Below are 13,223 nucleotides of genomic sequence, written 5' to 3' on the forward strand. Positions count from 1 at the left end.
AGCCATATCAACTCACAAGGTGCGCAAACAGAAGAAAGGCTTTTGATAAATAGTACAGAAACTATTGGAAAGGATTAATTGCATGAATAAAACAAATAGATAGAGTCCAGGATATGTTAACTATACTTCTACTAAGTACTAGAAGAAACATAGTCTTTCACAATAAAACATAATAATGACTCAACCAGCCAGGTGAAATGACTTGCTGTATTCCTAAACAAAAGCACCAGTGCATGAACAATTGTAAAGAATGACTTGTATAAATAAATAGCTTATTTTAATTAGAAGTTTTTTATGTTACTAGTTTTTGCTCTAGTAGCCAGACCAATGCTGCCGCGCGAGCGATCATGTGCTGAATGTATGGACAGCACAGATATTCTTGGAAAAATAGCCATTTGGAAATAGAGCTGGAACTCTTGAATTATGAGAGTTATTTGACAAAGGTAAGTGTCATAGAAACGGCGGAATATGTTCTAATACTACTGTATATAGAAATCACAATGTTTTACCTGCATGTGACTGAAAGTGATGCTCCTGTCCCTGCATCTGTTAATTACAAGATGCGCCCATCTCTTCATGTACAATTTAACAACAGGCCTAATATTGTCACTCATCAGATTATTGAAAATGTAATCTTGTCTATAGGCTAACTCTTATGTGTGAAATTCGTTTTGGTATAGTTTGGGTGTAGTTTTGGTATAGTTTTGGTATAGACTTGCATCATTTGTTTTCCCCTCAAGTTGGATAGAGTCAAAGATGTGTTTTGCATTATTCTAAAAGCCTACTGCAACACACAGCATGTTTATCGTTTCCCTTACAATACATTTGATTTGGAAGAGATTTACAGTGAATTCAACAGTCATGTAACAGCTTATTTTTACAAAGTAAAACGTGAAAGAGAATGGTATCAACACCCAAGGCATTCGGTCAAATGATTTGCTGCTGATAAATAAGCATAACACAAACTCATCATTACACTATTGTTGTTTTTAATTAAATCAACTTCTTCACCCTCCTTATCATTCAGCTAGGACAAATTTAAATTCAATTGTGAAGTAAGGTGCACAAGTATCGCTCATTCAAACATTATTCATTCAGTTGCTAGCTAATTTGTCCTACTTGTCCTACTTCCTACCTGGGATATAAACATTGAGTTGTTATTTTACCTGAAATACAAGGTCCTCTACTCTGACAATTAATTCACACATAAAATGGTCAACTGAATCATTTCTAGTCATCTTTCCTCCTTCCAGGCTTTTTCTTCTTTGGACTTTAAATGGCAATTGGCATCGAACTTTCAAAGTTAACACGACGTCCGACCGAACTCAGTTTTTCAATCACCCACGTGGGTATAACCAATGAGGAGATGGCACGTGGGTATTTGCTTATATAAACCAATGAGGACATGGGAGAGGCAGGACTTGCACACAAATAGAACTGACTTCTATTTTAGCGCTTGTTGGCACAATAATTGAATAACATGTATGTTTACATTTATTTTGCAATGCTCGCGCACACGACACAAGCGGTGTGGTCAGCATGTTAGGAATAGGTGTGGTCAGCATGTTAGGAATAGGTGTGGTCAGCATGTTAGGAATAGGTGTGGTCAGCATGTTAGGAATAGGTGTGGTCAGCATGTTAGGAATAGGTGTGGTCAGCATGTTAGGAATAGGTGTGGTCAGCATGTTAGGAATAGGTGTGGTCAGCATGTTAGGAATAGGTGTGGTCAGCATGTTAGGAATAGGTGTGGTAAAACAGGTAAAAAGGCTCCAAATACTTTTCTGTTTGTGATTTAAAAAGTCTGACAAATTAGCAGTGTAAAATACAAACATTTAGGAAAAGGACAAGGAGTACGTAATAGCTTTTTGGGGGGCATATTTTTTTTAAATGTAAAAAATCCGTCATCAGTGGCTGTTAGCCTATACAGTTGAAGTCGGAAGTTTACATACACTTAGGTTGGAGTCATTAAAACTGGTCTTTCAAACACTCCACAAATTTCTTGTTAACAAATTATAGTTTTGGCAAGTCGGTTAGGACATCTACTTTGTGCATGACACAAGTAATGTTTCCAACAATTGTTTACAGACAGATTATTTCACTTATAATTCACTGTATCAGAATTCCAGTGGGTAAGAAGTTTACATACACTAAGTTGACTGTGCCTTTAAACAGTTTGGAAAATTCCGGAAAATTATGTCTTGGCTTTAGAAGCTTCTGATAGGCTAATTGACATAATTTGAGTCAATTGGATGTGTACCTGTGGATGTATTTCAAGGCCTACCTTCAAACTCTGTGCCTCTTTGCTTGACATCATGGGGAAATCAAAAGAAATCAGCCAAGACCTCAGAAAAACAATTGTCGATCTCCACAAGTCTGGTTCATCCTTGGGAACAATTTCCAAATGCCTGAAGGTACCACGTTCATCTGTACAAACAATAGTACGCAAGTATAAACACCATGGGACCACGCAGCCGTCATACCGCTCAGGAAGGAGACGCTTTCTGTCTTCTAGAGATGAACGTATTTTGGTGCGAAAAGTGCAAATCAATCCCAGAACAACAGCAAAGGACCTTGTGAAGATGCTGGAGGAAACAAGTACAAAAGTATCTATATCCACAGTAAAACGAGTCCTATGTCGACATAACCTGAAAGGCCACTCAGCAAGGAAGAAGCTACTGTTCCAAAACACCATCCAAAAGCCAGACTACGTTTTGCAACTGCACATGGGGACAAAGATCGTACTTTTTGGAGAAATGTCCTCTGGTCTGATGAAACAAAACTAGAACTGTTTGGCCATAATTACCATCATTATGTTTGGAGGAAAAAGGGGGAGGCTTGCAAGCCGAAGAACACCATCCCAACCGTGAAACACGGGGGTGGCAGCATCATGTTGTGGGGGTGCTTTGCTGCAGGAGGGACTGGTGTACTTCACAAAATAGATGGCATCATGTGGATATATATATATATATATATATATATATATATATATATATATATATATATATATATATATATATATATATATATATATATATATGTGAAGTGCACCAGTATATATATATATTTATTTTTTTACCCCCTTTTCTCCCCAATTTCATGGTATCCAATTGTTAGTAATTACTATCTTTTCTCATCGCTACAACTCCCGTACGGGCTCAGGAGAGATGAAGGTCAAAAGCCATGCGTCCTCCGAAACACAACCCAACCAAGCCGCACTGCTTCTTAACACAGCGTGCATCCAACCCGGAAGCCAGCCGCACCAATGTGTCGGAGGAAACACCGTGCACCTGGCGACCTTGGTTAGCGCGCACTGCGCCCGGCCCGCCACAGGAGTCGCTAGTGCGTGATGAGACAAGGATATCCCTACCGGCCAAACCCTCCCTAACACGGATGATGCTAGGCCAATTGTGCGTCGCCCCACGGACCTCCCGGTCGCGGTTTATGTGGATATATTGAAGCAACATCTCAAGACATCAGTCAGGAAGTTAAAGCTTGGTCGCAGATGGGTCTTCCAAATGGACAATGACCCCAAGCATACTTCCAAAGTTGTGGCAAAATGGCTTAAGGACAACAAAGGCAGGGTATTGGAGTGGCCATCACAAAGCCCTGAACTCAATCCTATAGAAAATTTGTGGGCAGAACTGAAAAAGCGTGTACTAGCAAGGAGGCCTACAAACCTGACTCAGTTACACCAGCTCTGTCAGGAGGAATGGGCCAAAATTCACCCAACTTATTATGGGAAGCTTGTGGAAGGGTATCCGAAACGTTTGATCCAGGTTAAACAATTTAAAGACAATGCTACCAAATACTAATTGAGTGTATGTAAACTTTTATTTGTTTTTTCACCTCTTTTTTTCTCTCCAATTTCATGGTTTCCAATTGGTAGTAGTTACAGTCTTGTCTCATCGCTGCAACTCCCGTATAGACTCAGGAGAGGCGAAGGTCAAGAGCCATGCGTCCTCCGAAACACAACCCAACCATTGCCGCACTGCTTCTTGACACAATGCCCATCCAACCCAGAAGCACCAATGTGTCTGAGGAAACACCGTACACCTGGCAACTGTGTCAGCATGCGCACTGCGCCCGGCCCGCCACAGGAGTCACTAGTGCACGATGAGACAAGGATATCCCTGCCGGCTAAACCCTCCTCTAACCCGGACGAAGCTGGGCCAATTGTTGCCCGCCCCATGGGCCTCCCGGTCGCTGGCAGCTGCGACAGATCCTGGGCTCGAACCCAGAATCTCTGGTGGCACAGCTAGCACTGCAGTGCCTTAGATGACTGCGCCACTCAGGAGGCCTGTATGTAAACTTCTGACCCATTGGGAATGTGATGAAAGAAATAAAAGCTGAAATAAATCATTCTCTCTACTATTGTTCTGACATTTCACATTTTTTAAATAAAGTTGTGATCCTAACTGACCTAAGACAGGGAATGTTTCCTAGGATTAAATATCAGGAATTGTGAAAAACTGAGTTGAAATGTATTTGGCTAAGGTGTATGCAAACTTCCGACTTCAACTGTAGCTGTTCTAGTGTTAAAGATGCACTATGCAGAAATCACTACTCCATTTCCCTTCATTTCAGTTTATGTGACAAAACAAGGAAGTATAGTGTAGAGAATCATTGTACCATCTAAACCACTGTGAAATATATTTTCCATAACCAAAAATATTGTATTTTTAGCTGTTTGAAGCTGGTGTAAAAAACGTAAACTAAAAGACGCAAAAACAAAACTTAAGAACGGGAATGATAGACATAGCGCACATAGAACAGATCTACCGCTTCTTAGAGTTGCTTTCAATGAGAATGACATATATATAATACACATGTCTATTAGAATTTGGTCCGGTCGCCCTTTTAGGGCCTAAAAGTTCGATATTGTAGCTTTAAAACAAAGTAATTACCATTAAGTTTCATCAAGTATTCTCACGGCTTGCTACAGCATTGTGAGCTACTGTGGCGCTGTGATCTGAGCAGTGTGTTTTGGCACCGAGCATCAGTAGTTTGCGCCCAGTGCTGGGCAATGGTTTTTATTTTATTATTATTTTTATAGGCATATATCAACGTCTGAAATCGAAGTCTATTTCTAGTGATCAGGCTGGTCTGTGTAGGCGAAGTGAACGTGGGTGCCTGGTTGCCTGTGATACAGAGGCCCATGGGGGATTGTATATACTATGTGATGGAGAGAACCATGTTTCTTTAATGACACTGAGAGGACAGCTTTGGTGTGGGCTCATTGTTTCCTCTTACCCCTCTTCTACTCTTTACCCTCTTCTCTCCTCTTCCCCCTCTTATCCCCTCTTATTCCTCTTCTCTTCTCTCCTCGTCCTCCTCTTCCTCTTTGCCTCTTCCCCCTCTTCTCCTCTTTCCCGTCTTCACCTCTCACCTCTTCACCTCTCCCCTCATTCTCTCCCCATCCCCCTTTTCTCTCCCCATCCCCCTCTTCTCTCCATATTCCCATCTTCTCTCTTCTTCCCCCTCTTCTCTCTTCTTCCCCCCTTTCTCTCCTCTTCCACCTATTTTCTCCTCTTCCACCTCTTTTCTCCTCTTCTACCTCTTCTCTCCTCATCCCCCTCTTCTCTCCTCATCCCCCTCTTCTCTCCAGGAATCTGGTAATTTTCTAATGCTGTGTTGTAGATGTGTGTGGACCAAAGTCTGACTGTGTGTGTTTGTGTCACAGTAACCCCCCCCCACACACAGCTGTATGGAATCATCACAGTCACTATAGCACCAAGACACAGGAAACATTCACCACACCTTGTCTACAGCCGTAGATTCTTAAAAAATATGTGTTTTAGTTTTCTCTGTGTGTGAGTGAGTGAGTGTGTGTGTGGCAGCCAGAGGGCTAGTTGTCTTCAGGGTTGAGGCTGGAGTGGAAACACAGAGTGTTAGGTTTCAACCTGGACTAACAGGCTTTAGACTGGGCATCTATAGGGGTGAGAGGTCAGAGGTTATACTGGGGGGTATAGTGGAGGACACACTCAAGCACCCACCCACACACGCCCGGTAGCACTCACATCTGTAGCCATGAAGTGCTCACATCAACACCATCATCCCAGACACCCTGGACCCACTCCAATTCGCATTGGTGCCCCAACAGATCCACAGATGACGCATTCTCTATTGCAATCCACACTGCCCTGTCCCACATGGAAATGAGGAACATCTATGTGAGAATGCTGTTCATTGACTACAGCTTAGCTTTCAACATCAGTGTACCCTCCAAGCACATCACTAAGCTAAGGACCCTAGGGTTAAACACCTCCCACTGCACCTGGATCCTGGACTTCCTGACGGGACGCCCCCAGGTGGTGAGGGTAGGTAACAACACATCTGCCGTGCTGACCCTAAACACGAGTGTCCCTCAAGGGTGCGTGCTCAGTCCCCTCTTGTACTCCCTGTTCACCCACGACCGTGTGGCCGCGCACGACTCCAACACCATCATCAACGCCTGATCACAGACGACAATGAGACAACCTATAGACCGGGAATCTGTGTGGCAGTGTGGTACCAGGACTACATCAATGTCAGCAAGACAAAGGAGCTGATCGTGGACTACAGGAACTGTAGGGCCAAGCACACCCTCATCTACATCGACAGGGCAGTTGTGGAACAGGTCGAGAGCTTCAAGTTCCTCGGTGTATAGATCACTAAACAACTATCATGGTCCACACACATCAACTGAGTCTTGAAGAGATGCCTCTTCCCCTGCCTAGCCACTTTATCCCTACCTACCTCAATTACCCCTGCACATTGACTCGGTACTGGTACCCCGTGTATATAGCCAGGTTATAGTTACTGGATTTATTCCTTGTGTTATTATTTTGTATTTTATTTATCTTTTTTTCCCCTCTCTGCATTGTTGGGAAGGGCCCGTAAGTAAACATTTCACTGTTAGTCTACACCTGTTGTTTACGAAGCATGTGACAAATAAAAAGTGATTTGATTTGACACACACTCACACACACACACACATACACTAACAGTAGAGAAAGTAGAGAAACCAGGCTGCATTGACGCAGCTCTGCCCAGCCCAAGCTAAATTCTACTCTCCTTGATGTAAGGGATGTACTGGTGTGTGCTTTATGTGTGTGTATTTATATGTGCTTGTGTAAGTCTCTGAGATTGTGTTCTTGTGAGGAAAGAATGGGGTGGTGTGCACACACACACACACACACACACACACACCCACATACACAGACACACAGACAGAGCTCCCAGTCCTCTCAGCTCTGTGTGCATCGACCAGGCTCGGTAATGGAGAAACGCCTGCCCAGCAAACAAAATCAATTCCGTCTTTTTTCTCTTCCAACCTGCTCTCGTTATCTGCAATAAATGCAAAACACACAAAGCAGAGCAGCAACTGAACATAAACACACCCATCTCGGGCCTCCCGAGTGGTGCAGCGGTCTAAGGCGTCACTACAGATCCCGGGCTGTGTCACAACTGGCCGTGACCCGGAGACCCATGAGGCGGCGCACAATTGGCCCAACGTCGTCCGGGATAGGGGAGGGTTTGGCCGGCCGGGATTTCCTTGTCCCATCGCGCTTTAGCGACTCCCTGTGGCGAGCCGGGCACCTGTAAGCTGTCTTTCGGTCGCCAGCTGGATGATGTTTCCTCCGACACATTGGTGCGGCTGGCTTCCGGGTTAAGCGAGTAGTGTGTCAAGAAGCAGTGCGGCTTGGCAGGGTTGTGTTTCGGAGGACGCATGGCTCTCGACCTTCACCTCTCCCGAGTCCGTAGAGGAATTGCATCGATGGGACAAGACTGTAACTACCACTTGGATATCATGAAATTGGGGAGAAAAAAGGGTAAAAAAGTATAAAAGTAAAAAGAAACAAACAGATTTCTGGAAAACCTGGGAATTTTGGGAAAGTTACCACCATTTAGCAACCCAGGTTTTGCTTCATAACTGGTTTCTTAAAGGTCAATACAGATAATGAAAGAAGTGTCATATATCTGTGAAAAACTGCGTATCCCCTGAGTGATTGTTTATTTTTGTTCACTCCAGTTAAGGCCAGTTCCAGGGATAACAAGGGATAAGATCAAGCCTTTTTTTCTGTTATGCAAGTCTCTCTCTCTTTCTCTCTCCCCCTCTCTCTTTCTCTTTCTCTCTCCCCCTCTCTCTCTCTCTCCCCTCTCTCTTTCTCTCTCCCCCTCTCTCTTTATCTTTCTCTCTCTCTCCCCTCTCTCTTTCTCTCTCGTCCCCCCTCCACTTATCTCTCTTTCTCTCGCTCTCTTTCTCTCTCCCCCTCTCTCTTTATCTTTCTCTCTCTCCCCCCTCTCTCTTTCTCTCTCCCCCTCTCTCTTTATCTTTCTCTCTCTCTCCCCTCTCTCTTTCTCTCTCGTCCCCCCTCCACTTCTCTCTCTTTCTCTCGCTCTCTTTCTCTCACCCCCCCTCTTTCTCTCCCTATCGCAGGGTAGTGATTGGGATTATAGCAGGGCAGATTAGCGGGTGGCTGTACACTCTGTCTACTGTCAGAAAATCTAATTCATTTGTGTGATCCAGATGCTTTCCCTCAGCCGCCGTGTCTAAGGATTGTGTGTGTGTGCGTGTCCAGCCACAGCAGGGATAATCTTGTCCTCCCGCCACCACCGCAGCAGGGCAGTTGGACAGCTTTCCTCCGACTGAGAGGAGAAAGAGGAGAGTAGATAGAGAGAGAGCAGAGAGAGAGCAGAGAGAGAGCAATGCGAGAGCAGAGAGAGAGCACTGAGAGAGCAGAGAGAGAGCAGAGAGAGAGCACTGAGAGCAGAGATAGATAAATGAGAGCAGAGAGAGCACTGAGAGAGCAGAGAGAGAGCAATGAGAGAGCAGAGAGAGCACTGAGAGAGCAGAGAGAGAGCACTGAGAGAGCAGAGCGAGCACTGAGAGCAGAGATAGATAAATGAGAGCAGAGAGAGCACTGAGAGAGCACTGAGAGCAGAGATAGAGAAATGAGAGAGAAATGAGCGCAGAGAGAGAGCACTGAGAGCAGAGAGAGCACTGAGAGCAGAGAGAGAGCACTGAGAGCAGAGAGAGAGAAATGAGAGCAGAGAGAGCAGAATACTCGACTTTAGAGAGCCATAACAGGCCAAATCTGGGACAGTCACTCAGTCAGTACTAATTGAAAGGGGGTAGGGGCTACAGGTTGATTTGGGATTGGGCAGTGGACTAGAGACCGGGACTTGCGTTAAAGAATGGGGTTGGTAGAAGGGGACTGGGCCGAGCGTTAAAGAATGGGGTTGGTAGAAAGGGGACTGGGCCGAGCGTTAAAGAATGGGGTTGGTAGAAAGGGGACTGGGCCGTGCGTTAAAGAATGGGGTTGGTAGAAAGGGGACTGGGCCGAGCGTTAAAGAACGGGGTTGGTAGAAGGGGACTGGGCCGAGCGTTTGTGGAATAGGCTTGGTCTGCCGTTTGGCTAATAAAATCAAATAAATACAGTGGGCTGTGACTGGGCTGGTAGGGAGACGGTCTGGTTCATTTCAGAGCCTTTTGTGCTGCGGTTTATCCACTCACACGCGGTGAGGTGTTCATAAGAGTGTTCCGAGGTGGCGAAGCCAAGAAGCCAAGCGTTGTGCCCTCTGACAAGGAGAGCCAGCCTCACACTGTCTCTAAGTCCGTGTCCCAAATGGCCCCCCGTTCCCTACATAGTGATTACTTTTGACCAGAGCCCTATGGACCCCGGTTAAATATAGAGCACCATATAGACAACTGGGTGCCATTTGGGATGGATTCTAATAGTGGCAGAACGGGCCTCACATTTCTTAATTCACGTAACCTGCCGTGCCTGTGCTGCCTGACACCACTGTATCAAAGCCCTGTAATGCTATAATGCCAGAGTTCCTCTCGTTGCTGCTTTGAGGTCAACAGGAACATAATGATCTGATTGAGGGTCAGAGGACTTTACTACTTTTGGTGGCCTTTTCTCACTAACGGTCCTCCCTGTATTAACTTCTGTTGGTGTGTGTTGAGGCGTCTGCATGCTTCCCAGCTGAAACAGTTCACAAGAGTTGGTGCATATTTTTGTTTTGGTTGTTTGGGGCACGCATTTATTCTTGAGGCATGCCCGAAATTCTGAGTCGAAGTCTACGCCCCCTTCGTCGGTGATTGGTCAACAGTAGGGATTCTTCAATAATTTCTTTGACTTTTTTTCATGTACATTTTTTCATTGAGAAATACTGCACCAAACATCTTAGTTAGATCTTCGGCAAAAAGGTCAAAATAAATGACCGATTTCTTTAGATATTTTAGATGCATTCTGACTATTTTGAGGAAGCGTATACTGGCTAAGGCATCTCAAAATGGACAAACAGTACTATTGCTGCTTTTTTCTCATTTTTCACATAAAGGTCTTTTAAGGGAGTATGCGAGCACACTCGTTCGGTTAGCCTAGCTGACTTCGACTAGCAGCCAGCCGAACTGAAGCATGCTGACCCCAGTCCTCACCGTATTGACTTCTGTTGGTGTGTTTTTCTCACTAACTGCCCTCACTACTGCTCTGAGGTAAATGTGTTTGCGGCAATGTTTTTAATGCTTGCTTTTCCTCTGTCCTTTCTTGTTCTCCTCTCTTTCACCCGTCTCATGCCTCCTAATCTCCTCATGCCCTCCTCTCTCTCTCTCCCCTCCTCCTACCCTCTCACCTTGCCTGTTGTCTTCACACAGGATGATTAGTAAACAGCTTTTCTCTGGATTTAATGGAGTGACGCTTTTAAATCTGCTGGGATTTGTGTGTGTGTGTGTGTGTGTGTGTGTGTGTGTGTGTGTGTTCTTGCGTGCATGTGGGGATCGAGGGGTCTTCGGATACAGTGTGTTGCCTTGCTAACACGTGCTAATGTATGACTCTCGGCTGGTAGTAGTGGGATAATGTATTAGTGTTTGAGAACACACACACACACACACACAGACAGACAGACACAGAGACAGACAGACAGACAGACAGACTCTCAGACCACACACACAGTGTGCCATCAGGCTGTGTTGAGAGGAAAGAAAGCTGTTTCCTCTATGACATGCTGTACATCAAATGAAGTGGATGTGTGTGGGAAGAGTCTCGTATGGAGCAGCTAATCATCGAAGCCGTCTTAAAATTGTACATGTGTTGCTGTATATAGTTCATGCCGTGTTCGTGTGTTTTTGCAAGTTTGCACGTGTGTGTTTTTCTGCAGCTTTTGTGTACACATACTCCTACGTAGGCCTATGCATGATTTGTGTTTGTGTGCGCATGTGTTTTACCGTGTGTCTGTTCTTTCCATCCGTCTGTCTGTGTATAATAATACTGGGCATCTGCCACACACACACACACACGTTATGTTCTTCTATCATCGTGGGGACCCCTGAACCTAACTCTAACTCCTAACCCTAACTCCTAACCCTAACTCCTAACCCTAACTCCTAACTCCTAACTCCTAACCCTAACTCCTAACCCTAACTCCTAACTCCTAACTCCTAACTCCTAACTCCTAACCCCTAACCCTAACTCCTAACCCTAACTCCTAACCCTAACTCCTAACTCCTAACCCTAACTCCTAATCCTAACTCCTAACCCTAACTCCTAACTCTAACTCCTAACCCTAACTCCTAACCCTAACTCCTAACCCTAACTCCTAACCCTAACTCCTAACTCCTAACCCTAACTCCTAACCCTAACTCCTAACTCCTAACCCCTAACTCCTAACCCTAACTCCTAACCCTAACTCCTAACCCTACCTCCTAACTCCTAACTCCTAACTCCTAACTCCTAACCCCTAACTCCTAACCCTAACTCCTAACCCTAACTCCTAACCCTAACTCCTAACTCTAACTCCTAACCCTAACTCCTAACTCCTAACTCCTAACTCCTAACTCCTAACCCTAAATCTAAACCTAACCCTAAATCCTAAACCTAACCCTAACTCTTAACCCCTAACCCTAACGCCGAACCCTAACGCCAAACCCTGAACCTAAACCTAACCCTAACTCTTAACCTAAACCTAAACCTAACCCTAACTCTTAACCTAACCCTAACTCCTAACCCTAACTCTTAAACCCTAACTCCTAACCCTAACTCTTAACCCCTAACTCCTAACCCTAACTCTTAAACCCTAACTCTTAAACCCTAACTCCTAACCCTAACTCTTAACCCCTAACTCCTAACCCTAACTCCTAACCACTAACCCTTTACCCTAACCCTAATTGTAACTATAACCCTAATTGTAACTATAACCCTAATTGTAACTATAACCCTAATTGTAACTATAACCCTAATTGTAACTATAACCCTAATTGTAACTATAACCCTAATTGTAACTATAACCCTAATTGTAACTATAACCCTAATTGTAACTATAACGCTAAACCTCTAAGCTTTTAAAAGCCTTTGTCCTCATGGGGGTGTGTGAAATGTCCCCATGAGGGAGAATTTTCCTTCTTTCACTGTCCTTGTGGGGACTTTTGGGGATTTTCGGTCCCCACAAGGATAGAAGAACCAACCGACACATACAGTGGGGAGAAGAAGTATTTGATACACTGCCGATTTTGCAGGTTTTCATGTAGAGGTCTGTAATTTTTATCATAGGTACACTTCAACTGTGAGAGACAGAATCTAAAACAAAAATCCAGAAAATCACATTGTATGATTTTTAAGTAATTCATTAGCATTTTATTGCATGACATAAGTATTTGATCACCTACCAACCAGTAAGAATTCCGGCTCTCACAGACCTGTTAGTTTTTCTTTAAGAATCCCTCCTGTTCTCTACTCATTACCTGTATAAAAGACACCTGTCCACACACTCAATCAAACAGACTCCAACCTCTCCACAATGGCCAAGACCAGAGAGCTGTGTAAGGACATCAGGGACAAAATTGTAGACCTGCACAAGGCTGGGATGGGCTACAGGACAATAGGCAAGCAGCTTGGTGAGAAGGCAACAACTGTTGGCGCAATTATTAGAAAATGGAAGAAGTTCAAGATGACGGTCACCCTCGGTCTGGGGCTCCATGCAAGATCTCACCTCGTGGGGCATCAATGATCATGAGGAAGGTGAGGGATCAGCCCAGAACTACACGGCAGGACCTGGTCAATGACCTGAAGAGAGCTGGGACCAAGGTCTCAAAGAAAACCATTAGTAACACACTACGCCATCATGGATTAAAATCCTGCAGCGCACGGAAGGTCACCCTACTCAAGCCAGCGCATGTCCAGGCCCATCTGAAGTTTGCCAATGACCATCTGGATGATCCAGAGGAGGAATGGGAGAAGGTC

The 13,223-nt window shown here is 44.7% G+C and overlaps 1 protein-coding gene across 6 annotated transcripts in view; it reads left to right on the forward strand.

Annotated features, from left to right (window-relative positions):
* Positions 1-13,223, forward strand: part of LOC109898885 (zinc finger MIZ domain-containing protein 1) — a 195,076-nt gene that overhangs the window by 116,202 nt on the left and 65,651 nt on the right. Inside the window, exon 1 of one of the 6 annotated variants that reach the window (XM_031835563.1) lies at positions 10,342-10,483. The exons of the other annotated variants lie outside the window; for them this stretch is intronic. The gene's annotated coding sequence lies outside the window, so the exon portion shown is untranslated. Of the gene's footprint in view, positions 1-10,341; positions 10,484-13,223 lie in introns of those variants that run through there. 6 annotated transcript variants of the gene reach the window in all.

Source organism: Oncorhynchus kisutch, linkage group LG11, assembly GCF_002021735.2.
Source record: "Oncorhynchus kisutch isolate 150728-3 linkage group LG11, Okis_V2, whole genome shotgun sequence".
Lineage (NCBI taxonomy): Eukaryota > Metazoa > Chordata > Actinopteri > Salmoniformes > Salmonidae > Oncorhynchus > Oncorhynchus kisutch.